Source organism: Dendrobates tinctorius, unplaced genomic scaffold (genome assembly GCF_039654945.1).
Source record: "Dendrobates tinctorius isolate UK_male_01 unplaced genomic scaffold, ASM3965494v1 ptg000098l, whole genome shotgun sequence".
Classification (NCBI taxonomy): Eukaryota; Metazoa; Chordata; class Amphibia; order Anura; family Dendrobatidae; genus Dendrobates; species Dendrobates tinctorius.
The window spans coordinates 22,366,946-22,392,222 of record NW_027361766.1 but is presented as its reverse complement, the minus strand read 5'-3'; the positions used below and the strand labels follow the sequence as shown (position 1 = coordinate 22,392,222).

The 25,277-nt window shown below is 45.2% G+C and overlaps 1 protein-coding gene across 1 annotated transcript in view; it reads right to left on the bottom strand.

The window, feature by feature from the left end:
• The window catches only part of CDK18 (cyclin dependent kinase 18), a 260,183-nt gene extending 236,554 nt beyond the window's left edge, over positions 1 to 23,629 (bottom strand). The window contains exon 1 of the mRNA XM_073587216.1: positions 23,471 to 23,629. The gene's annotated coding sequence lies outside the window, so the exon portion shown is untranslated. The remainder of the gene's footprint in view (positions 1 to 23,470) is intronic.
• Between the last annotated feature and the right edge of the window lie 1,648 nt (positions 23,630 to 25,277).

Here is a 25,277-nt window from a genome sequence, read left to right as displayed (position 1 = left end):
CATTAATTTTTTTTCCCCATTTTCCTTTTGTAAATGTGCTGTGCGTCTTATATTCCGGTGCGTCTTATAGTCCGAAAAACACTGATCTGATAGCAAAACAGAAAATAATCAACTGGAGTATAAGATGGTATGCATGCAAAATAAGAGCATGTTCACACTGACCATTAAACAGACAAATCCCAAGACAGAAACAAAATAACAATGTTTTTGATATAAAAAAATAAAATTGTAAAAGCCATCCCACCGTCAAGGTGTACCCAAATTCGGGATGGTCCTAACCTCTAATATTAAAACCTTACCCTGTGTCAGTGACGTCTTGTGTGATTAAGGGCTGAGCAGGATGGGGTCACCTTGACGTTGGTTTTTATGCTTTTTTTTTTACTCAAAAATGGTGTTTACTAAGTGCCCAATGTTATTTTATGCACTATTGCTTTTACTTAGAGCAGTCTCACATGTCCAGATAATTCCGGTGCCGGAGCTATCTGTGTCCATGTGGATACGTGGTACATTTGTGTTGCACACGTGTGGCAGCCTGCTTTCTCTCTGGCGCTCTCTTCCCTGTCTCTGGTGCGCTCTGCTCTGTGCTTGGCGTGCTCTCCTTCTGTGCCTTCTGCCTGCACAGGTTCCGGTCCACCGCCCCTTCCTTTCCCTCACTGCCCCTTGCAGTCATGTGGTCCAGTCGGTCCAGGGCAGAAAGTCCCCCCCCCCCCGACAACCCTGCTGTCTGGCTTGGTGGTCCCAGATATGGAGCAGGGAAGGTAACCTCCTTTAGGCTCTTCTTCCTCTTCACCCCCTTACATAAGGGCGGTCTCACACGTCCAGATAATTCCAGTACCGGGAAAAACGGTTCCCGGAGCTATCCGTGTGTCCGTGTGAATACGTGGTACCTTCGTGTGGCACACGTGTGGCAACCGTGTGCCGCATCAGGACCACACGGACGGCCGCCGGGGAAGAAGCGTTACAGTAAGCGCTGTTCCCCTGCGGCTGGTGCTGAACGCGGCTGTCATTCTTGTCTCCTGCTCTGCTGGCAACAGCGGGCAGGAGAGAAAGAATGAAAAAAAAAACGACTGTATGTGAGTACGTGGACTCGGTTGCCTCTGTGACCAGAGGAGACCTCACTCTTGACAGTGCTGAGAGAGTGACCCGAGCGTGCAGTTCTGGGGACCGCAGTGACAAACCTGGGCCCCTGAGTGATGCAAAGAGACTTCCCAGTGTGAGCAGCATCGTTACTGCAGAGCGACTGTCAGTGTACCATACAGTTAAAGCAGGGGAGACTCAGGTTCGCAGCATCTCCCTGCTTCCTGCTTTAACCTCTGAGGTTCCAGCTTCATCCAGAGGAGAGACTACAGAGACTGCAAGCACCGCTGTTGCCGGTGCCCACGTGGTAGAAAGAAACCCTGCAATCAAGCTTTCCCCGGACTGATAAGTTACAAGAATTCCAGTTTAACCGTTCCAACTGTGCATAACTGTTTAATAGCTTTCTCTAGCTTTTCTACTGTTTACCGTTTACTCTGTCACTTTTATCCCCCACTGCTTCTCCCTGAGTGGAGAATCTATCCCCTGTAAATAAACCCTTTAACTCTTGGTCTGTCTCTGATCCATGGTGACATCCTTCAGTACCTGCAGGTTATTACACGTGGCGTAGTCGGCAGGATGTCGCACAACGGCGCGGAGGAGGCAGACTAAGCAGTAGGGGGAGGCCCCAGGTCTAGCATCTCCCTGGGAGCCATGTTAATTAATTTGCCAAAATTCTCTGGGAGCAATGTTATGTTGTGGAGTTGGACGGAGCACATCCGAGGGATGATACGGATGCACCCCATGATGCTGGCCCTGGAGACAGAAATAGCTGTGATGGCCCTAGAGGGGGATGCATGGGACTCTGTTATGCTTAGAAACCCCCAGGCGAGAGATATCCTGGACAAAGTTTTATGTGTACTTGATGAGACGCATGGGGACCCCCCTGACGTAGTGGAACTGCGCATGCGACTGTTTCACCGAGTACAAAGAGAGGGGGAGACCGTGACGCAGTTTATGAATGCCCTGCAGGAACTCCATACTGCCATCGTATGGAAGGACGGCAAATGTGTAGGGCCAATTGACGTTGTGCTAAGAGACCAGCTGGTGACAGGCTTGGGAGATGTGATGACGAAGCATGCACTGCAAGAGCGTATGCAGGTTTAGCCAGTCATGACTTTTTCTGAGGTTGGGAGTGAGGCGCGCACACGCTAGCAGGAGCAGGGAGTGATAGTGCCGGTGGGGAAAGTATGGAGCAGGGAGGTAGCTGCCACCACAGCAGCTGCCCCCCAATGGGTGTAAGACTTGAAGAAGGAGATTAAGCGGATCCGCGAAGAAATTTCTGAATATAAGAGGACCCCTGCTGTGGAGTCCAGCCCACCGGTGAGAGACAGAGAGACTGCCCCCCAACGTGAGACTAGTGCCGCTCGGCGAAGAAGACCGCCCACATGCTAAACTGCGAACTACACAGCCCGAATGAAGAAGAGACTAAATGGACCCGGAATGCACGGCTGAATATACGAATTTCGGAAAAGATCGAGAGTCTGGGCTAAGCCCTTACTGCTGTCTTGGGGACCAACGGCATAACCCGAGCTCCAGAGCGTAACCCCATATCCTGGAGTGAAGAGCAACTGCAGATGAGAGATCGACGATCCAGAGGTCGACGATCCAGACCAAAGCGCCCACCAGACAGATGCAGAAGTTAGTGCTGGGCGTGCAGAAGAGTGGAACACCTGTCCAGAAATTGGCCTACCCAAGAAAAGTGATGGCAAAGATTCGCTCACCCCTCTGAGGGTCCTGCTATTTGGAGGGAATGTCGTTCCTGGAGGGAATGGTACGGCGGGAGAAGGAGAGCTCCACTCAGAGCAAGACAGTGTCACGGCTTTGGACACTGAGAAGAGATAGAGACGGTGCCGACTGTCCACGGTCAAATGTCTGTGCTGTCCCGACGCGTGGAGGCGGGCGTAGCAGAATTCCAACCTGGGTCTATAGGTCTCGACGGTGAGATTCGACCTGAAGAGGAGGAAGGGACGACTGCCCGAGTGGTCCATCGGAGTAAGTCACCACCAGGCTCGCCACAAGCTACCGGTAAAGGAGAAGAGATAACAAGAGTTCACGAGACGCACGCTCCTACAGTTCCCGTCAATAACCGAAAGAGCCGCTAGTGTCGTCCCCTGAGGTGGAGAATGTCCCGTCCGTCAGCTCATGAGATCCTGACTGGATGGAAGAGATGGAGCAGCTGTGTAAGACAGGAAGTGTGGCTGAGAAGCCATGGGAAGTGATACCCGCAGAGCCAGGCGCAGATGACGAAGGGTCCGGCCTGCATGGTCTTAATCCATCTAATTCTAGTCTTGACGAGGATGCTCCTGTCAAAGAAGGGGGAGCTATGCAGAAGAATTACCTGTACTAAGCCCCCAGACCGAGGAATCCAAGAAAGGAACCCCCCGAAGTTGTCGATAACGACAGAGAAAAGGACGTATTGTCTACTCAAACGTCTGCTAGCAGCAAAGCAAAAAAAAGAAGAAATGAAGAAGACAAAGCCAAGTTCATCCGATGTATTTTCTTCTGCAGCTGAAGATGAAGACTGGAGTATCTTCGACCAGCCTTACTGGAAGAAATTGGAGCCAGCAAGACAAGAGAAGTTGCAAAAGTTGTGGGCAGCTGTCGGTCCTCAGGTGGACATAGTGGAGTACAACAAACCGTCGCCCGTGGAATGGTGAGCTTTAAGAGAGGGAGAATGTAAGGGGATGAAGAGGAAGAAGAGCCCAAAGGAGGTTACCTGCCCTGCTCCATATCCGGAACCACCTAGCCAGACAGCAGGGTTGCCGGGGGGGGGAAGACTTTCTGCCCTGGACCGACTGGACCATGTGACTGCAAGGGGCAGTGAGGGAAAGGAAGGGGCGGTGGACTGGAACCTGTGCAAGGAGAGCGCGCCAGGCACAGAGCAGAGCGCGCCAGAGACAGGGGAGAGTGCGCCACAGAGAAAGCAGGCTGCAGCACCGCTCTCCCAGAGAGAGAGAACTCCCCATCAGAGATCTGGGACTGAAGTACGAAACATAGTGCACGCTGTATGTGAGTACGTGGACTCGGTTGCCTCGTCCCCAGAGGAGACTTCCCCCCTGACAGTGCTGAGACAGTGACCCGAGAGTGCAGTTCTGGGGACCGCAGTGACAAGCCAGGGCCCCTGAGTGCGGCAAAGAGGCTTCCCAGTGTGCTCAGCATCGTTACTACAGAGAGACTGTCAGTGTGCCATACAGAGACTTAGAGCAGTGGAGACTCAGGTTCAAGCATCTCCCTGCATCCTGCTTTAACCCCTGAGGTTCCAGCTTCATCCAGAGGAGAGAGTACAGAGACTGCAAGCACCGCTTTTGCCGGTGACGATGTGGGAGAAAGAGACCCTGCAATCAAGCGTTCCTAGACTGATAAGTTACAAGAATTCCAGTTTAACTGTTCCAACTCTGCATAACTGTTTAATAGCTTTCTGTAGCTTTTCTACTGTTTACCCTGTCACTTTTATCCCCCGCTGCATCTCCCTACGTGCAGGGCCAGTTTTAGGCAAAGTGGGGCCCTAGGCAAAGTTTAAAATGGGGCCCCAAATGCTAACATATTGCACATCACACAGAAGTATTTTGATTGTATTTATATGCGCTGAGTTCAGGCTGCTAAATGAGTGTGATCGACAATATTGAAGTCGTTCAACACTTGTTTCCCGGCCTCTTTCCACCGTCTGAGAAAGAATGATGGGGACAGAACAATCACTAATGGATCACTAACAGATCACCATACAGTATCATGTTATCAGCAGCACATCTACATACCATAGTCCTCCATATAATATAATGTGCCCCATAGTCCTCAATATAGTATAATACACTCCTCAGTCCTCCATATAATATAATAAACTTCTCATTGTCCTCCATATATTACAATACACTGCTCAGTCCTCCATATAGTATAATAAACTCCTCATAGTGCTCCATATAGTATAATACACCGCCAGTCTTCCATATAGTACAATTCACTTCCCATAGTATATTGCACCCCATAGTTCTTCATATAGTATAATGTATTCCCCATAGTCCTCAATACAGTATAATGCAGCCCACATATAGTATAATGCAGCCACCCCATAGAGCATAATGTAGCCACCCCACAGAATATAATGCAGCCACCCCAGAGTATAATGCAGCCCCGCCATACAATATAATGTAACCCCTCATAGAATATAATGCAGCCCCCCTCATATAGTATAATGTAGCTCTTCCATAGAATATATGGCAGCCCCCTCATAGAGTATAATGCAGCCCCCCCATAGAATATAATTCAGCCCCTTATATAGTATAATGTAGCCCCTCCATAGAATACAATGTAGCTCTGCTCATATAAAATAATGCAGTTCCGATAGAATATAATGTAGCCCCCTTATAAAGTATAATGAAGCCCCCATACAATATAATCTAGCCCCCCAGAGAATATAATGCAGCCCCCATAGAATACAATGTAGCCCCCATCATATATTATAATGTAGCCCCCTCATAGAGTATGATGCAATCACTCCCCATAGAATATAATAAATATAATACAGCCCCCCATAGAATCTAATGTAACCCCTGAATAGAATAGAATACAGCCCACCTCCCCATAGAATATAATGTAGCCCCTCCCATATTATATAACAGCCTCCCCCATAGAATATAATGTACCCCCCATGGTATATAACACAGCCACATAATATATAGCACAGCCCCACAAGGTATATAGCACAGCACCACAAGGTATATAGCACAGCACCACATGGTATATAGCACAGCACTACATGGTATATAGCACAGCACCACATGGTATATAGCACAGCCCACATGGTATATAGCACAGCACCACTGTCATGATCCCTGTGCAGGTTTTTGAGCTGCACGTCAGGGGTTAATGTCTGGAGCTCAGTGCAGGTTTTGACCTGCACACCTGGGGTTAATGATTGTGGCCTCTTTTTGGTTCTGGGAGAGCTTCTTAAACCCCTGGGAAGCTCCAATCCCTGTCAGTTATACTTTTGCCTTTGGCCGAGTTTGGTGATCTCTGTGTGCCTGTGCCAGTTCGTTGTTATAGCTTGTTTATATGGTTCTGACCCGGTTCTGTTCCCCGTTGTGAGTTTGCCTGTTAATTCTGTACTTCGCTACCCTCCCGGTGTATGACTCATTGCCTGTGATCTGACTACTCTCTGCTCGCCCCTCTTGTATCTTGCAGCTCCTAGCTCTCTGGAGTTTAGGCCATGCCCCTAGCAGTCACGTGCTTCAGGTCCTGCTGCTCTGAAGTACGCATCTACTCGGCTGCTGCCCACTCCACAGGTATCTTTGAGCACAGTTCGCTTTACTCAGGACACACGCACTGGCTCAGTGAGCAAGTTCAGGGCGGTGTTCCTGACAACCACATGGTATATAGCATAGCACCACATGGTATATAGCAGAACATGGTATATAGCACAACCCACATGGTATATAGCACAGCAACACATGATATATAGCACAGCACCACATGGTATATAGCACAGCACCATATGGTATATAGCACAGAACCACATGGTATATAGCACAGCCCCATGGTATATAGCACAGCAACACATGGTATATAGCACATCACCACATAGCATGGCCCCACAGTCCAGTACTCACTGTTACATTAAAAAAACTCTCCACCTCTCCTCGTGCCCGCACTGCTCCTGCCTGTCTCCTGGCTCAGCCTGCACTGCCTGGTACACAGCGAGTGCGCGATGACGTCATGTCAGAGGCAGAGCGGGGAAGGATGGGAGAGTAAGCGTCAGCTGACGCTCTCTTCTCCATCATTGCTTTGAACTGTGCCGGCATCTTATAGTTCAATGCGGCGGCGGGGGGGTGTCGGCGCTGGCGGCAGGCGAGCCCCCATGCCTCACGGGCCCCATAGCGGCTGTGTGATGTGCCGCTAGCTGGGGGCCCCGGGGGGAGTGGGGGCACTAGGCAGCTGCCTGGTCTGCCTGCCGCCAACGCCGGCCCTGCCTGTGTGGAGAATCTATCCCCTGTAAATAAACCCTTTAACTCTTGGTCTGTCTCTGATCCGTGGCAATATCCTTAATTACCTGCAGGTTATTACACTTACACAGAGGAAAAGAGCACAATGGGCAGGAGATTTCATTAAATCCCATCCACTTTGCTGGAAATGTAATGAGCTGATCCGGCGCCTCCCATCTTGTAGCGATGACGTCCTCTTCTTTGCTTCCCGACTCTGCTCCGGCGCAGGCGTACTTTACCTGCCCTGTTGAGGGCAGAGTAAAGTACTGCAGGGTGCAGGCGCCGGACCTCTCTCACCTGGTCCGGCGCCTGCGCACTGCAGTACTCTGCTCTGCCCTCAACAGGGCAGAGCAATGCACATGCGCCGGAGCTGCAACAGGAAGCAAAGAAGAGGATGTCACCGCTACAAGATGGGAGGCGCCGGACCGCGACACCCATGAGACCAAGACCGGACAGCCCCCAGGGTGAGTATAATATAACTCGTTTTTCTTCTCTTTCAGGTTACATCGGAGGCGACAGATTCCCTTTAACTGTGTAGGTCAGTAAATAGGAACTGATTAAAACTTATTTTTTTCCACTCTTTTAGAAACTTAGGGTCCCAAAAAATGCAAGTTTTGTATTCAAGTGAGAGGTAATGATGATTCTTTATAGTAGGCGTTTACGTTTTCCCTTCTAAGACATCAATCATAAGAAGCTAGTGTCATAAAGGAAAAAAAGCAAACACCCACAGAGAAGGTTTAAACGGGAATTTTTGGCATGATCTGGTGAGACTTGATGTGTTTCACCTGATCAAGCTGAGATCTCCTCACTCCTGTTGCTTCCTGTTATTACAGCACCACCAAGGGAGGAGAGCAGCAGAGTGGTTGCACTGAATCAGTGAAGATTATCATGGAGCAGCAGCTTTCACGTACAACGCTCTTGACCTACTACAGGTATCAGGAACTAAGGAGATTGAAGGTACTCTCTGATACCTGTCGTAGCTCCAGAGTGTTGTATGTGACAAACGCTGCAATCCTGCAATGATCTTCTCTGCTCCTGAGCTCCTACCCTCCAGCTCTCCTCTCCCAGGAAGCGACAGAAGTCAGGCGTTTTCAGAGGGGTTAGGTGAGATACATCAAGTCTCACAAGATCACGCTGAAAATGCCCGTTTTGACTTTCTGTGTGGATACTTCTTTTTTCCTTCTATGATGCTTCCTTCTTATGACTGAGAAAAAAATAAAGGTCCACAGACAAGAATCTGTAACTGCTGAATTGCTGAAGGCTAATTTTGTATATAGAGGGCCTTAAAGTTTAATAGTCCATATCTCAGCAAAAGAGTGGTGAGAAAAGTCTCTTCAAAGTTTTTATTTCATAAATCCTCCTAATTATTTGTTTAATGGAATGAATTAAAGTAAATTAAAATACTTATCAATCAAACACCTATGCCCAATTTCGGTGCCATCGCCGTTCCAGAGGTGCCTCCTCTGTTTGAAATCTCTGTGGTGACCTGTCATTCAAAAACCAGAGGGGATGAGGAATCACAGACAGGGAGGAGAAGACCCAGTGCACAATCCAGACCCTGTACACCGAAATCTTAGCAGACTTCTTCATATGATGATTAAAGAAAAACAACAAAGCCGATTTCTTCACCAAAGGTTTCAATGTATTACAGCACCAATACAGGCCTGCCTTTACTTTACATTACAAAATCACGAGAATAGGGTCTCCTTAAATTACTTGCAAAAAGTATCTAAAACACATAATAAGCAAGTCTTAAACTAGGTGTGAATATTTACGCTTTGTTGAACCCAAATTTGGTGCATTTTACACCAAAACTGAGGAACACTTACATTAGAGATCTGTCCCAGTATTTCTGCACTTTGGATGCAAATTCTTATTGTATGGCCTCATTTAGTTATTTGGGGTTTTTTGCACGTGGCAAAAACTAAATCATTATGCATCAGTGTGCTGGATCTAATTTTAATCCGTTTTTGATCAGTGCATCCATTACCACAGAAATCAGTGTGGTATCAGTATTTCTTACATGCAAAAAAACGCCTTTTCCAAGCATCTATTTCCCACCAGCCCGTAAAAAACAGACAGTACTCATAAGACACATGGATGGTGATAGTTTTTTTTTTTCCGACTGACCCATTTTTTTTTAAAGACCCACCAATCAGATCAAAAATGGACATGTCTCTGTTTTTTTCTTCTTTTTTGCAGACATGGTATATATTATCACTATGACCATTATAATAGATGTCATCAAGTGTAATGTATTTTGGTGTAATTTTTTTTTTTGTCACGGAGCCAAAAGAAAAAATATTTGAAAATTAGTAAATGTTTTCCTACTTTTCTTTCTAGCGATGTAAAACATATGCAGATATTTGCCCATTTATTTCATCGTTATGTTTTGGCAGGCCTTGTTTTCAAACGTTTCGGTACATGATCCCATATGCTGTAGGTTATACCACCTCTGGGTGCGCAGGAGACGGAACACATGATGATCCCGGTGATGGAGGCAGCTGCTTTGATTCCCACTTAGTCATACAGCTGCTCCTGTTAATTAGTAATGAAGCAGATGGAAGACAAAGGTAGAAAAAAAAATATAGACAAGGTAACGGGAGGTTTTCGAGTCAAATAAAGGGTTAAAGGAAAGTTCCTGCAGAATTAAGTGCCTTATCTTCACTGATTATTTTACCATTTCTCTGCATGAAACTAACACTCAGGTTGTAAAAACCTGTGACAAAAGGAGAGGAGACCTGGATTTTTTTTAGCCCCCCTTATATATATGGTAACGATGTCACACTGGATGATATCTTGATTGTGCTGTTGACGCATACCCTCCCTATCATTCTTTCAATGAAATACTATTTTTATATCCTCTGTGGCTTGTTGCATCCCCTAAAGATTATTTCTGTCACTCTGCATCCGCTTTCTTCTACTTCTTTGCACATTTAGCTCATAGGACGGGAAACACGGTTTTAAAGACCCCAAACTGTTGCTAAAAATATATTTCCTCCAGCTGATGAAGAGTTAATTTACTACTGCACTGCAGCTAACCACAGCAGGGAAGGGGTTGCACTGACAGCAAGTTACTGCCCAGGACAGACCCCACACCGATCTGTAATAGGGCTCCCATTCAAGTTCATGGGTCTTCTTATGTACCTTTATGTGCCTTGATATAAACTCAGACTTCCCACGAATGGTACAGAAAAATATATGAAAGTATTTTCTGCAAGGTAACTAGGTCTACATGGTGAATCTCAGATGCACAGACAAAAACATATACGGTATCCAAATTGCTGTCGAGCTACTAAAAAATTATGATTTGGCTGACAGACAAATCTCAGACAGGTGACATGTAAGTCACATTCAATTTCCATTAAAGGGAATCTGTCACCCCATTTTCGGCCTATAAGATGCGGCCACCGCCATCAGGGGCTTATCTACAGTATTCTGTAATGCTGTAGATAAGCTCCCCATGAAACCTGAAAGATAAGAAAAACAAGTTAGATTATACTCACCGGGGGCGGGGGCAGTGGGTGTCGCGGTCCGGTCCGGCGCCTCCCATCTTCTAGAGATGACGTCCTCCTCCTTGCTTCATGCTGTGCTCCTGCGCAGGCGTACTTTCTCTGCCCTGTTGAGGGCAGAGTAAAGTACTGCAGTGCGCAGGCGCCAGGAAAGGTCAGAGAGGTCCGGCGCCTGAACACTGCAGTACTTTACTCTGCCCTCAACAGGGCAGATCAGTACGCCTGCGCAGGAGCCAAGGGAGAAGTAAGGAGGAGGATGTCATCGTATGAAGATGGGAGGCACCGGACCGCGACACCCATCGGACCGGACCGGACGCCAGGGTGAGAATATTCTAACTCTTTTTTCTTAACTTTCAGGTTACTCGGGGGCTTATCTACAGCATTACAGAGTGGCCGCATCTCATAGGCCAAAAATGAGGTGACAGATTCCCTTTAAGGCTTCTGAGGCGTGTACAACTTATCTAACAGGTTTGGATTTTTCAGTGTTCGCATTGTGGTAAGCTGTGGTCACAATGTAACCCTATTGCCATCATTAGATGCGCAATTCAACACCATGATTTTCATGTCATGGGACACATCTCACCATGTAGCCCTAGCCTTAGACATCATGCACACAGTTTAATGGGGATGCTGCACTGGAACAAACTGAGAGGAAAAGTTAGACGTCAGTGATTTTTCCGATATGCAAAAAAACTGAACAATTTTCATCAGTGTTTTTTTTTAATCAAATTTTCACTAGAGTTTGCTCATTGTGTCAGTTTTTATCATGAGAGTTTTATCAGCTTTTTCGTATGCAAAAAAAAACCTGATTGAGGTTTCTGGAGTTTCTCCGATCAGTCAATGAAAGACAGACTGCACACAGATGGCATCTGAGAGCGGTACAAATTTTTTTCTCTGATTTTTCATAGACTGGCACTGGTAAGGCTGGGGTCAGACATGCGAGAAACTTGCACGAGTCTCGCGTGTCAATACCTGGCACTCGGACAGGAGAGTGCGGCTGCATGTATATCTATGAAGCCGCACACTCCGGTCCTGAGTGCTGGCGGCAGTGCCAGTTATTGACGTGCGAGTTTCTCGCATGCCTGACCCCGGCCTGAGTTTGATTTGTTACTCAAATCAAAATTGGACATGTGTAAGTGTTTTAGTGAAAACCGCCTCTTTCCTCTTGAGAGAAAGGTCGGGAGAGTTGTAGAACTGCAGTATTAGTACAACTACAAAGCTCAGCGCAAGATCTGCTATAACATATTTAGCCATAAGGCTTTGTGCACACACAGCGTTTTTTTTAGCGGATTTGCCAATACGCTATAAAAACGCTAAAAATAAGCTTCCCATTCATTTCTATGCATTTTGCACTTTTTGTGCATATTGATGCGTTTTTTACCGCGAAAAAACCGCTTCACGGTAAAAAACGCAGCATGCTCATTAATTTTGCGGATTTTTCCGCATTTCTGGCCATTTCTATGGGTCTGGAACCACGCGGAAAAACGCATAAAAAAGTGCGTTTTTTTGCGAAAAAAACACGCAAAAAAACGTGCAGAAAAAACGCGCGGTTTCTAGGAAGGGAGTCCGGCTTTTAAGCAGAAATTTTCTGCTACGTGTGCACATAGCCTAAGCGTTTTGTTCTGAGTCTATTTAAAAACCTAATTAATAATTTATCTTTTAGGTCTGATTTTTCTTTAGATTTGTAATTTGTTACATCAGACCTGACATTTTTTTTTTTTTTTTTTCTTTTGTTCTGAGTCTACACTGTTATTACTGTATCTACACAAAGACAACTGGGCATTTGACCAAGCACACAGCTACAGAGAGGGAGAGCAGAGAGACATGATTAGCAGGACTATTCTGACAGCTACTGGGCGTATGATTTTTCAAGATTAATAACAGCAGCTCTTGAAAAGCTGAGAAGGTAATGGAGGTGAGCAGCTAACTCCTGTATACAAATCAATGGGCTGGAGAGAGGTGGCTAGTATGTTAGGAGCTAACTTCTCTCTTGGAATGTCAATACTGAGCACTCGTGGCCAAGTTATGGGCAGACAGTAGTGGCCAGGCTGCATGGACACCAGCTGTACACTATTAGAGATAAAATCTCTCATTGCAGAAGAATAACGTGTGATTGAAAAAGCAAGTCAACTTCGACTTGTTTTTTTATGCTCTCTATTTAAAGTAATTTAATAACTCAAGAGTACTCCTTTAAGGCCTCATTCAGATCTCTGTGAGTCATGTACCTGTTTTAGCCATATTTTTGACAGAGAGAACATATGCCCTTCTAGCACTACTCCAGTCCATCCTACACTCCGCTGCCCGACTAATCCACCTGTCTCCCTGCTATTCCCCAGCCTCCCCCCTATGCCAGGCCCTTCACTGGCTTCCTATTGCCCAGAGGCTCCAGTTCAAAACCCTAACCATGACATACAAAGCATCCACAACCTGTCTCCTCCATACATCTGTGACATGGTCTCCCGGTACCTACCCACACGCAACCTTCGATCCTATCAAGATCTCCTTCTCTACTCTCCCCTTATTTCTTCTTCCCACAACCGCATACAAGACTTCTCCCGTGCTTCCCCCATACTCTGGAACTCCCTGCCGCAACACATCAGCTCTCACCATCAACGGAAACCTTCAAGAAGAACCTGAAGACCCACCTGTTCCGACAAGCCTACAGCCTGCAATGATCCTCGGTCTACTGAACCACCGCCCGACCTGCTCTACCCTCTCCTAGTGTATCCTCACCCATCCGTGTAGACTGTGAGCCCTCGCGGGCAGGGTCCCCTCTCCTTCTGTACTTGTGTTTCCTTTGTCTTACACATGTTTATTGTACTTGTCTATATTTCCCCTTTTCATATGTAAAGCGCCATGGCGCTATATAAATGTATAATAATAATAATTATAGTCTATGAGGTTGTTTAAATGTCCATTTTTTTTGCGGAGCGAGTTTTTCACAAAAAAATCACAGCAACAAGTCAGTTTTTTTAATCTCCGTGAAATATCAAAATTACCCAGATCAGTTTATGGAACCATGAAAATCTCGTAGCCATCAGCAGCTTCATTCTACCGTGCGTCTGTAGTTATGCAAGCATGGCTTAATCTTTGAGAAAAGCATATGCTACTGGCAGGATCAACCAGTGTGCAATCCGTGTGCTGTCGGTCATTAATATTGGAATGAATAACAGAATCTTTGCAATTTATTAATTTTTTTCAAGCAGTGAAAATCACTGACCAAATGCTGATGGCAAAAATTGACATGCAGCTGCTGCTCTCTGCCTTTCTCCAGATGTACAGTGGGGAAAAAAAGTATTTAGTTGGCCACCAATTGTGCAAGTTCTCCCAATTAAAAAGATGAGAGAGGCCTGTAATTGACATCATAGGTAGACCACAACTATGAGAGTCAAAATTAGAAAAATCCAGACAATCACCCGATTTAGCAAGATTTATTTTGCAAATTATGGTGGAAAATAAGTATTTGGTCACCTAAAAACATGCAAGATTTTTGGCTCTTACAGACCTGTAACTTCTTTAAGAGGCTCCTCTGTCCTCCACTCAATACCTGTAGTAATGGCACCTGTTTGAACTTGCTATCAGTATAAAAGACACCTGTCCACAATCTCAAACAGTCACACTCCAAACTCCACTATGGTGAAGACCAGAGAGCTGTCGAAGGACACCAGAAACAAAAACAAAACAGCCCTGCACCAGCCTGGGAAGACTGAATCTGCAATAGGCAACAGCTTGGTATGATGAAATCAACTGTGGGAGCAATAATAAGAAAATGGAAGACATACAAGACCTCTCCTTGAATCTGGGGCTACACACAAGATCTCACCCCGTGGGGTCAAAATAATCACAAGAACAGTGAGCAAAAATCCCAGAACCACACAGGGGGGGACCTAGTATATGACCTGCATAGAGCGGGGACCACCGTCACAAAGGCTACCATCAGCAACACACTATGCCGCCAGGGACTCAGATCCTGCAGTGCCAGACGTGTCCCCCTGCTTAAGTCTGTACATGTCTGGGTCCATCTGAAGTTTGCTAAAGAGCATTTGGATTATCCAGAAGAGCACTGGGAGAATGTCATATGGTCTGATGAAACCAAAGTAGAACTGTTTGGTAGAAACAAAACTCATCATGTTTAGAGGAGGTTTAGAATGCCGAGTTGCATCCAAAGAACACCATACCTACTGTGAAGCATGGAGTGGCAACATCATGCTTTGGGGTTATTTCTCTGCAAGGGGACCAGGATGACTGATCCGTGTATATGAAAGAATGAATGGGGCCATGTATCGTAAGATTTTGAGTGCAAACCTCCTTCCTTCAGAAAGGGCATTGAAGATGAAACGTGGATGGGTCTTTCAGCATGATAATGATCTCAAGCACACCGTCAGGGCAATAAAGGAGTGGCTTCGTAAGAAGCATATGAAGGTCCTGGAATGGCCTAGCCACTCTCCAGATCTCAACCCCATAGAAAACCTTTGGAGGGATTTGAAAGTTCATTTTGCCCAGCAACAGGCCCAAAACATCACTGCTCTAGAGACCTGCATGGAGGAATGGGCCAACATACCACCAATAGTGTGTGCCAACCTTGAGAAGACTTACAGAAAACGTTTGACCTCTGTCATTGCCAACAAAGGATATATAACAAAATATTGAGATGAACTTTTGTTAATGACCAAATACTTATTTTCCACCATAATTTGCTAAATAAATCTTGCCAAATCAGACAAGGTGATTTTCTGGATTTGTTTTCTCATTTTGACTCTCATAGTTGTGGTCTACCTATGATGTCAGTTACAGGCCTCTCTCATCTTTTTAAGTGGGAGAACTTGCACAATTGGTGGCTGACTAAATACTTTTTTTCCCCACTGTATGTGATTTGTCCGTAGGAGAGCAGAGTGATATCAGTGCTGCTTGGCTACAGGCATTGCGTGACATAACAATGTCACATGATCCCTGGGAGAGCCAGTGCCAACACCACTAGACCAGCTCCGGCACCAGAGGTGAGAGCGTTATTATTTTACAAGGGGCAAAATAGTGATTGAGAAGGGGCTGTCCAAGTAGTGGACAACCCCTGTAAAGGCCCAATTAATTTTTGAATGTAATTATTGCAATAGATATGTTAAAACTGGATGCTATAAGGATGGTGGCAGTATGCGCTCTGTTTTATAAATGCACCCATTCAATTTAACAGGTGAGTAATCATGGGAAAAATAGAAGAGACTGGTGAATGCTTTCTTTACACATACAGTTAAAACTCTTGTCTGATTGTAGCCTTTATAAGACGAATCTCATAATTACCGTAGTTATTTTTGCATATGGTTTGCTATACTACGCCACATACTCAGTTTTCTTTATGTAACAAAAATCATTGCAATTTACTTATTGTAATTGTAACCATTAGCATTTGTGTTCTTAATTAAAACGATAAAATAACAAAAAAAAACATACAAAAACATTAATGGTTGCTATCTTTTCACGAAACCACAAAATCCCTTCCAAACACCTTGTGTAAATGAGACTTCTCAGCAGCCGCTTTGTGTTTAAAGGGACTCTGTCAGCACAGAATTGCTGTTAGAACCAAGTACAGGCGCTAGTTTTCCATCTATGTCCTCCCTTTCCCCGCTCCTTGAAGCCGGAGCTGTTCATCAAATAAGAGGAGGATGAGAGATAGAGGGGAAAACAAGCAGGTGGCAAGGTGTACATAAATGACTGGCCCCGCCATGAAGCACCAAGTGCTTGTATTTGGTTTCAACAGTCAGTGTGTGCTGATAAAGTCCCTTTAAAGGGAGTCTTTCGGCACAGAATGACTGTTCTAACCAAATACAGACGCTCGGAGGACTTTTAGCCTGGCCAAACATCTAAATGAACTTTCTGACCTTCTTATATTCCACCCCACCTTCTTTGACTGACAGCTCTGGCTTTATATGGCCAGAGAAGGGCAGAGAAAGATGGAAAACAAGTAGGTGGCAAGGTGTACTAAAAAGAGCTGTCCATGCTTGGGGTTCAAGTCTGCACTCACTCTATGTGACTGCAGACTTGTGAATCTTCACGGTGCGCTTAGTGCACACTGTTAAGATTCTCAGGTGTCATGTGCTGACCAGATGCATGTGACCTTGCTGAATAAAAGTGAATTGAGCAAGGCCTTGTATGTCTAATCGGAATATGGCACCGGAAGTATGCAAATTGCATACTTGGAGACACTTGACCACCCACTTCTGTTGCTGCAGAATTCTGACAGGGCGCACTGTGAGGATTCACAAGTTTGCAGTCACAAACCGTAACTACAGACTTGATCCCAAGCCTGGACAACTACTTTAAGTGCACCTTCTCACATACTTGTTTTCCATCTTTTGCCACCCTCCCCTGGCTCTATAAAGCTAGAGATGTAATCAATGGGGGGGGGGCAGTTGAGATAAGCAGCATACAAGTAGGTTGAAAGGTTCACTTAATTGTTTGGCCACACCAAGTGTGCACCAAGGTTCTGTTTTTAATTTGAACAGTCATCTTGTGCCGACAGATTCCCTTTAATAAATGAATACTTTTCATAGTATGTTTTTTTTGTACGGTTACTGATCTGGTATCTGTTTCAATCAGTTCTTTTAACGACCCCCAATAAAGAAATAGATTGCCAAAGCCTTCATCTCTGGCGCATCTGAGATTTCACTCTTTGTGACAGGTTTGGCATTAGAGAAGACCTCACAGAAAGGAATGGAATCAGACACTGAAATCGTTTCCGTTTGCTATTTCTTGTAACTTCAGGTTTTACAAAGTGCAGTGTTATCGCAGAAATGAGTAATTATAATGTTGTAGTAGTAAGATGTATTACCTCAGACTGTGGAAGAGTAATTACACAGAACACAAATATGTTCAAGAAAGTCGTTTTGGAATTTTAATGGATGGAAAATCCTGCCAAATTATTACGCAATCCTTATTCTGCTGGATCTGATATTCTACAAAACATTATAAAAACCTGTCTGTTGATCAGATAGTGGTGGACTATCTTCAGGATAAAATCTCTAACAACTATTCCTGGAAACAATTACCATACAGATTAATCATCCACTACAATGGTTGATACCCAAGTTTAGAAGCCAGCTGTCACGGGTGTGTCAGATGCTACAGACAGTCACTCTGCATCTGGCTGCAGAAGGTCTCTGCGTTTGGCATTACAGACGCCTCCTTAATCCTTCTGATTCTTGGACACAGCGGCAACCTCCCACCGGCTCTAGTTGACACACCTGGACCAGGGGGTTTATAAACCCCCAGTCTGGTGCAGAGAATCGCCAGTGACATTCACATTTTCCCTTATGGAGGCTTGGAGCTGTTTGATGATGTTTGGTGTTACCTCTCTGAGTCTGCTCAAGCTAAGTTCAATCACCTTGTCTGTCGACCCTTTTGTCTTTAGTTTACAGTGGGGACTGACCAGTGCTTATCCCCTCCCCTTCCCTATCCAGGGCCTAGCTCTAGGGAGATACAGGGCACAGGTTTCCTGGGCGGCAATTGCTGAGGAACAGGCAGGGCAGGTAGGGTGTAATCAGACCTGCCTAGGGGTCTCCACTCCTCCTTTCCCTAGTGTCTGGGCGTCCTTCCCCTCATCCCTTAGTGTCACACTTAGACTTCCCACACTGTACGTGACACCAGCCCCTGAAAGTTAGAAGCCAACAAGGATGCTCTCAGAAGACACTGTAAGTTTTGTTCAAATATGAGAAATATTTTCATATAAGAAAAACTAATATCTTATAACGTGTTGACTTAAATCGGAAATTGTAAAAAAAAAAATATTTACCGTACCTAATTAATTATTTAAAACTGTGTATAAGATTTGTGACCTTGGTGCTAGGGTATGTTCACATGTGTCGTTTTTACAGGGTATTTTATGCCACGCATTAGATGTATAAAATACGAAGTGTTTTATACTGTAGTACCAGCATAATCAATGTGATTTCAGTAATCTGTGCACAATGTTTTTTTCCTAGTATAATTCGAGCCCTGCTGTTTTTTGCAAATTCTTTCATTGATTTTTGCAGTGCCTTTAACCCATTAAAATAAATGGTTTTTAGTTCAGAAAAAAACCCACTGTAAAAATGTGTGAATTTATCCTTACGCAAGATTTTAGGCTGCGTTCCCACGATGAGTATTTGGCATTTATTTATGTTGCAGATTTTCTGCACCTATTAAGTTACTTGTTTTTTAATGCAGTTTTTTTACATGCTTTTTTTTATTGTGTTTTTGATTCGTTTCGGTTTTTGCCTACTTTTGGTATGTCATGTTTTACAAACCGTTATTGATACATTAATGTGTGGACTACATGAGTTTATAGTGCATTTCCGCAGTGGATTTTCTTCATCTAATGCAATTCTATGGGGAAAATCTACAAAACTCAGCCTACTTGCAAGAGATATTGACATGTGCATTTGAAAAACGCACCGCAGGTCAGTTTGCGCAGGTCGAAAAAAAAACTCAGAGTGGGCATGAGATTTCTATCAACCCCATCCACTTTGCTAGAACTGTAAGACGCTGCATTTTTTTTCCCCAACGAAAATACGCAGTGTCAAAAATGCAACAAAAACTCATTATGAAAACTTTATTTCGCCTTACTTGATAACAGGACCAATCTGTGACCACCATAGTATTAAAGCACAAAGTTCACATCAAAACGCGTGCACAAGAACCTTAGTAGGCTACGGGCAATGCCGCCATATTTCTCTCGCACTAGTTTAGATTATTCTCTAATATCTTCTCTTATATATTTTCCAGACAAGCTTCCCAATATTAAAATGCTTGTAGCTTACCTGTAATTCTTCTATATAATGTTTACTGACCTACAGAATGGAAGGGCCTGATATTTATTAGAAATGGCCGGAGCATATCCAGAAGTCATTTTATATTGTCAGACTCTACAGACACCTAAAGGTGTGACAACGCAAGGTCTGAGGCCCGAATCCAGCCTGCCACGTCATTATATGTGGCCCATGAAGTCAGGACATGGAAGGATCGGCTCTCTACATTCCCAGTACGGGGAGCCGATCCAAGCAATTTGGAGGTGAGGGCCGCAGCTAAAAATCTAAGATGGCTCCCTGTGCTGGCACCATCCCCTCTACTAAGTGCTGGCTTCATTCTACATTGACACGGGTAGTGCTTGGCATAGGGTGCGGAGCCAGCACTGGGAGCTGATGCCATCTTGGAATCTGAGCGAATGAGGCCAGCGCTTAGGAGAGGGCGCAGTGCCAGCACAAGGAGCGGGTGCCATCTTTGAAACCGAGTGAACAAAGTCAACCAGCATAAAAAGCGAACGCAGTCAGCCACTTTAGTGTGGCTACAGTTTTGAATTAAAGCAGTCACAGCCAGTACTTAGCTTAGAGAACAGTTCACCTTGGACTCTGAGGTCAGGCACGGCTCTCTTCTAGCCCTTCTACCCAAGGGCTGTGCTCTTATAGTCCCACTATCCAGGGATAACTCACTAATAGCTCTACCACCCAGGGTCCAGGGACAGCTATCTTATAACACTACTACCCAGCGGCACCTCTCTTACAAACCTACTAGCCAGAGACAGCTCTCTTATAGCCCTACTACCCAGGGGCACATCTCTTACAGCCCTACTACCCAACGGAAGCCTTTCTACCCCAGGACAGATATCTTATAGCCCTACGACCCAGAGACAGCTCTCTTATAGCCCTACTACACAGGGGTACCTCCTATCTTATAGCCCTACTACCCAGGGGCAGCGCTCTTATAGCCCTACTACCCAAGGACAGCCCTATTATAGCCCTACTACCCAGGGGCAGCTCTCGTATAGCCCTACTCCCCAGGGGCAGAGCTCTTATACCCCTACTACCCAGGTACAGCTGTTTTATAGCCCATGACCAGTCCTTGCATTGTAAGCGATGTTCATACCGTGTTGTACCGATATCTGCATGGGCCGTTACAATTACAAGAGGCCCTTTGAAGGCAACAATAATGCTGATATGGCCCTTGGTGAAAATTAGTTTGACACCCCTGAACTAGAGTGTTGTCTTAAACCCAAGCCCAACAAAAATGTGGACCCTAAATTGAATTGCTCAACTTGAAGCCTGTGGGCCCCAATTATAAAATCTACAACTGGGCCCCCGACTATCACAGGTTATTAATTGTATTGATCTTCTTAAATGGACCAAATAATACTTTTGAGCCCCCATTGAGCCCCTCATAGGCTCTAGGGCCTGCACCCACTATAGCTAAGTACCATTTTACATTTACAGAATACGGTAATAGCACTCATATATAACCAATAGGGACTTCTCTCTATGAGCCATAATAAGGAGTTGCTCTGATGCACCCGACCTGTCCACAAATTACATTGGTGGAGGGGAACATCAAGTTTGTGGGTCGTTTACAGCCTTTTATCCGGTCCTGGGGCAGATCCCAGGGACTGCAGTGCTTGGGCCGGTAGTTGCATTTTGATGGTCGCCAGCCCATTAATTTCTTCTTGCTCTGTAAGCACGTGTACGCAGTGTTCACTACTGAACGCTGAGGCGCGTACAATGAAAGATTACGTCCTGACACGGACACCAGTACCAGCATCAGGATGTACTTTGTGGGCAGAGTTCGAAAGTGATTTGTACGACCCCCAAAGGATGATCTAAATACCCAAATGGCCCTTGGCTGATAAACGATTCCCCACCCCTGCATTACATGAGTGGCAATTAATCCATTGGTAGCATGGCATGGCACCAAAGCCTTATTTTAGGAGAATCTGCCTTTGCAGGAAGAATGAATGGCGGCTCAATGCAGCTTCAACTCCATAAGAAAAGATCACCGGGATTTAATAAAGGACATCAAATAAAATGAACCCATCCCGTTGGGTCCAGTGAGAGGTCCTATTCAGGGATTGACAATCTTTCCTGTATGATTGTGCATGCAGAGATAGCTGTCCATCACTAGTAGGACCGCCCACTGGACTCTTATGCATACAAGAGCCAGGGATTTCAATGACTAAAAAAACAAATTATACTGAATCTTTTCCAACAAACCTATGTATCGTTCTGCTAAGCTTCTCCTTGTCTTTTCCGCCTGTCCACAGATTGGACTGCAGATAGAATGTGACCGGTTCCCTTTAATATCTGCTGTCCTGTTTATCTAGAAGTGGCTTTAACCCTGATATGGAGAAATGTAGTCACCTCCTTTCAGCTTTATCAATTTACAACTATGGATTGGGTAACGTGACACATGAGAAAGTTAGGGCATGTTCCCACGTCTATGGTAGAACACCTGCAGTATATTCACAATGTAGTCCTTATAAGTCCACATATCAATATAGAATGGCATAGACATATATGTATTAATACAAATAAATAAACTGACCAGCACTCCCTGACAAAATTCCTCAAATGTGCACAGGTGCAAGTTGCTCAGACTGCAATACAAACAGCGCAGCAACATAAAGAAATGCCTTAAAGGGAACCTGTCAGTAGGATTTCATACTCTAAACTATTTAACTGCATATGTAACTCTTTCAAAGACACGTCCAGCAACACCTTTCCTTGGCCAGTCCATTCTTCCATTACTGAGAAATCAATGTTTGAATAGATATGCAAATGAGATCTGTAGATCTCAAGCCTCTGTCACTCCAGCCCTAAGAAGAACTGACTGCTTCTGTGTCTGCAATGTCTTGGAGTCTGGAACTCATATTGGAAGAATTTGTGCCAAAAGAAAATGTTTACAATTGCCAAACAAGGACATTTCATCTGTGTAAGGTAATATACAAAATATGAAATTGTTATTGAAATTGTATTAAAACAAATTGCATACAGTAAAGAGTTTTTTATAGCATTTACTCCAGCTCTATTCCCAGCCCTTCCTCCTCCTGATTGACTGACAGCTCCACTGCCTGAAATCACACAGCATAGAGGCTGTCAGTCAATCAGGAGGAGATGTTGCTGCTGTGCAGGGAATAGAGCTGGTGTGACAGAGGATTCACATCGACAGCCTCATTTGCATATGAACTCAAATGCTAATTTCTCTGTGATGAATGGACTGGCCATGTTAAGGTATTGCTCATCTTCTCTTTGGAAGAGCTACATGTGCATATAAGTAGTTTGGGGGGTGAAATCCGGCTGACAGTATAAAGTATATTGACTATATGAATTTTGGACAGCATTACTGCTATGTAGACTGTACTCAAAGAACTGAGGCACAAATAGGCCAATGTATGTGTGCCTACCTGCCATTTCAGGCATATCCCTTCATAGATGGGAATCTACACTAGCAAACTTGGCCTAGGAGATGTTTGATAATTTAGGTTCCTATCGATCGTTGTGACAGATGGGCATAAACATATTGGCCAATTTGTACGCGAAGTACCTCAATTCTTATAAGGGATAACTTGAATTTTGGAAATAACCTCTTATCTACCTTGCTGATGGCTGGGAGTCTGACAGATGGGACCTTGATTGGGGCTCTACAGTCCTGTCCTGAACGGTGATGTGGTCTCCGCTCCATTCATTATCTATGGGACCACGAATGGAGTGAAGGCTGTGGGCACCACCACGCAAGTCCCGTACTCGGGGTTCCAAAGCTCCGATCTTAAGATCGCTGGGACCTTCAGAGATCAGAGTAATCCCCTATGGATAACTTGGTTTGGGGGGATTAATCCTATAAGTAGACCTTGCTGTCCAGGTTCTTCCCTATATACTGATGGCAATACAGGCTATATGCAGTACAACACATACAGCTGTAACCTGGGTCCAGTGCCATCTGCCTGGCAGCATGAGTGTGCCCTTACACTGGCAGGTGTCCCAAGTAACTACAAGGCACAGCATTATATGCCAGCAGCCAAACTTACTGAATAGAAGTCCTTGCAGTCACAGAGAAGGGCTGACGCACATGAGAGCAGGCAGTGGGCAGCAGCTGGCCGGGCATGTGCCCGCTTACCTTGGCTCCGTGAGACTGGTGGCGGCTGTGCCTGACGATCCGGGAATGCCTTCCCTGGCCACCTTTGCCCAGGACCAGACAGCAGGAGAGAGCAGCAGCTGCCCTGTGAATGTGAGCCAGAAGCCCAGCCTCCTCCTGGCTCCCAGTTTACAAGCCCTTGATGTGTCACGTTGGCTCCTCCCCAGGAAAGGTCTCAGTGATATGCCAGGCGGCTGCCTACCCCGAGGGGAAGAGCTCCGGGCAGCATGGGGATGTGCCAGGGTCAGAGGGAGGAGGCAGATGCCATCTACATGCAGTGCAGGGCAAGGTGGAGCAGAATGACTGCCCACGGTCCTGGCGATGGCTGTGATCAGGAATTGCTCTCTGTGCCATGCTGCACACATCAATCCCACTTCATAGGACAGGATTGTCTCTACTGGGGCAGAGCTGGTCACAGGAGAGCGAGTTGTCTGACCAAAACCGCTTGTGTGACCTGTCTGTGGTCACATGAGGGGCATTAAATTTATGGCGGCCAAGCTGCGTCCCACTGGTGACTGGCCACCAAAAATCAAACCAAACTAGTGGATTTTTCGCCACAATCTAGTACGTAGTCATTCCGCCACAGTCTTTATATCATGTAGCAAGTGTTAACGTATAGCCCTCGGCCTTGCAGCGCTGGGGTCCTGGGTTCGAATCCCACCAAGGACAACATCTGCAAGGAGTTTGTATGTTCTCCCTGTGTTTGCGTGGGTTTCCTCCGGGCACTCCGGTTTCCTCCCACACTCCAAAGACATACTCATAGGGAGTTCAGATTGTGAGCCCCATCGGGGACAGTGATGAAATGTGTGCAAACTGTAAAGCGCTGCGGAATATGTTAGCGCTATATAAAAATAAAGATTATTATTATTATTATAATGTACAGTAGCTGGATTTACCCCATGCCTTGGATTTACCCCAAGCCATAGATCATCACCCCACAACAGGACACTGTTGGTGGGATTAGTACCCTGTTGGAATGGACAGTGCCATTGGCGCCTGGGGATGGGCAAGCTGCTCACCTTATGAAGATAGCTGTGAACAGCCAGATTTCCAACAAAACGCTGAATGATAATTTACTGAAAGCTCAGTTATTGAGCCTGTCACCAGAGTTTCTGTAGTGATGTCAGTAGAGAAATCACAATTACAGTGCCGGCAAAAAAAAATCTTTACGAGTTCAATGAAACCACAAAATCTTAATATTCAAGTGAATTCAAGTGTTTTATTGTGGATATTTTATTACAATTAGTATTTTGTCATGTCACCCGTACATTTTATCACCATCTGCAGTCGTTTAGGCATGGATTCAGCAAGGCTGGCTAAGTATGTGGAGTCCTTGTTTACCTACAGTGTCTTCAGCACCTCCTTTAGATTGTTGATGTTGCTGGGTCGTGTCTCTTGAACCTTGTTTTTCATTAAATTCCAGGCATTTTCTATGGGGTTAAGGTCAGGGGAATTACCTGGCCACTCTAAAATGTTAATGTTATGGTCACTGAGAAACTTTCTCACGGCCTTGGCTTTGTGGACAGGGGCTCCATCATGCATAAAGTAATCACACTGATGTATGACCCAAAAAGTAAGCATGTGTTCTTCCAAAACAGTAATATAATTGCTTGCTTTCATAGTTACTTGGGAAGGAAGTACAAACCTGCCCTGCCCATGCTTCCACTGAATGCACCCCACACCATCACACTGTCAGGGTGTTTAACAGTCTTAACTGTACACTGTGTTCCAAATTATTATGCAAAAAGAGTTTAGGAGTGATAAGGTTAGAATTTTTTTGTTTGTCATT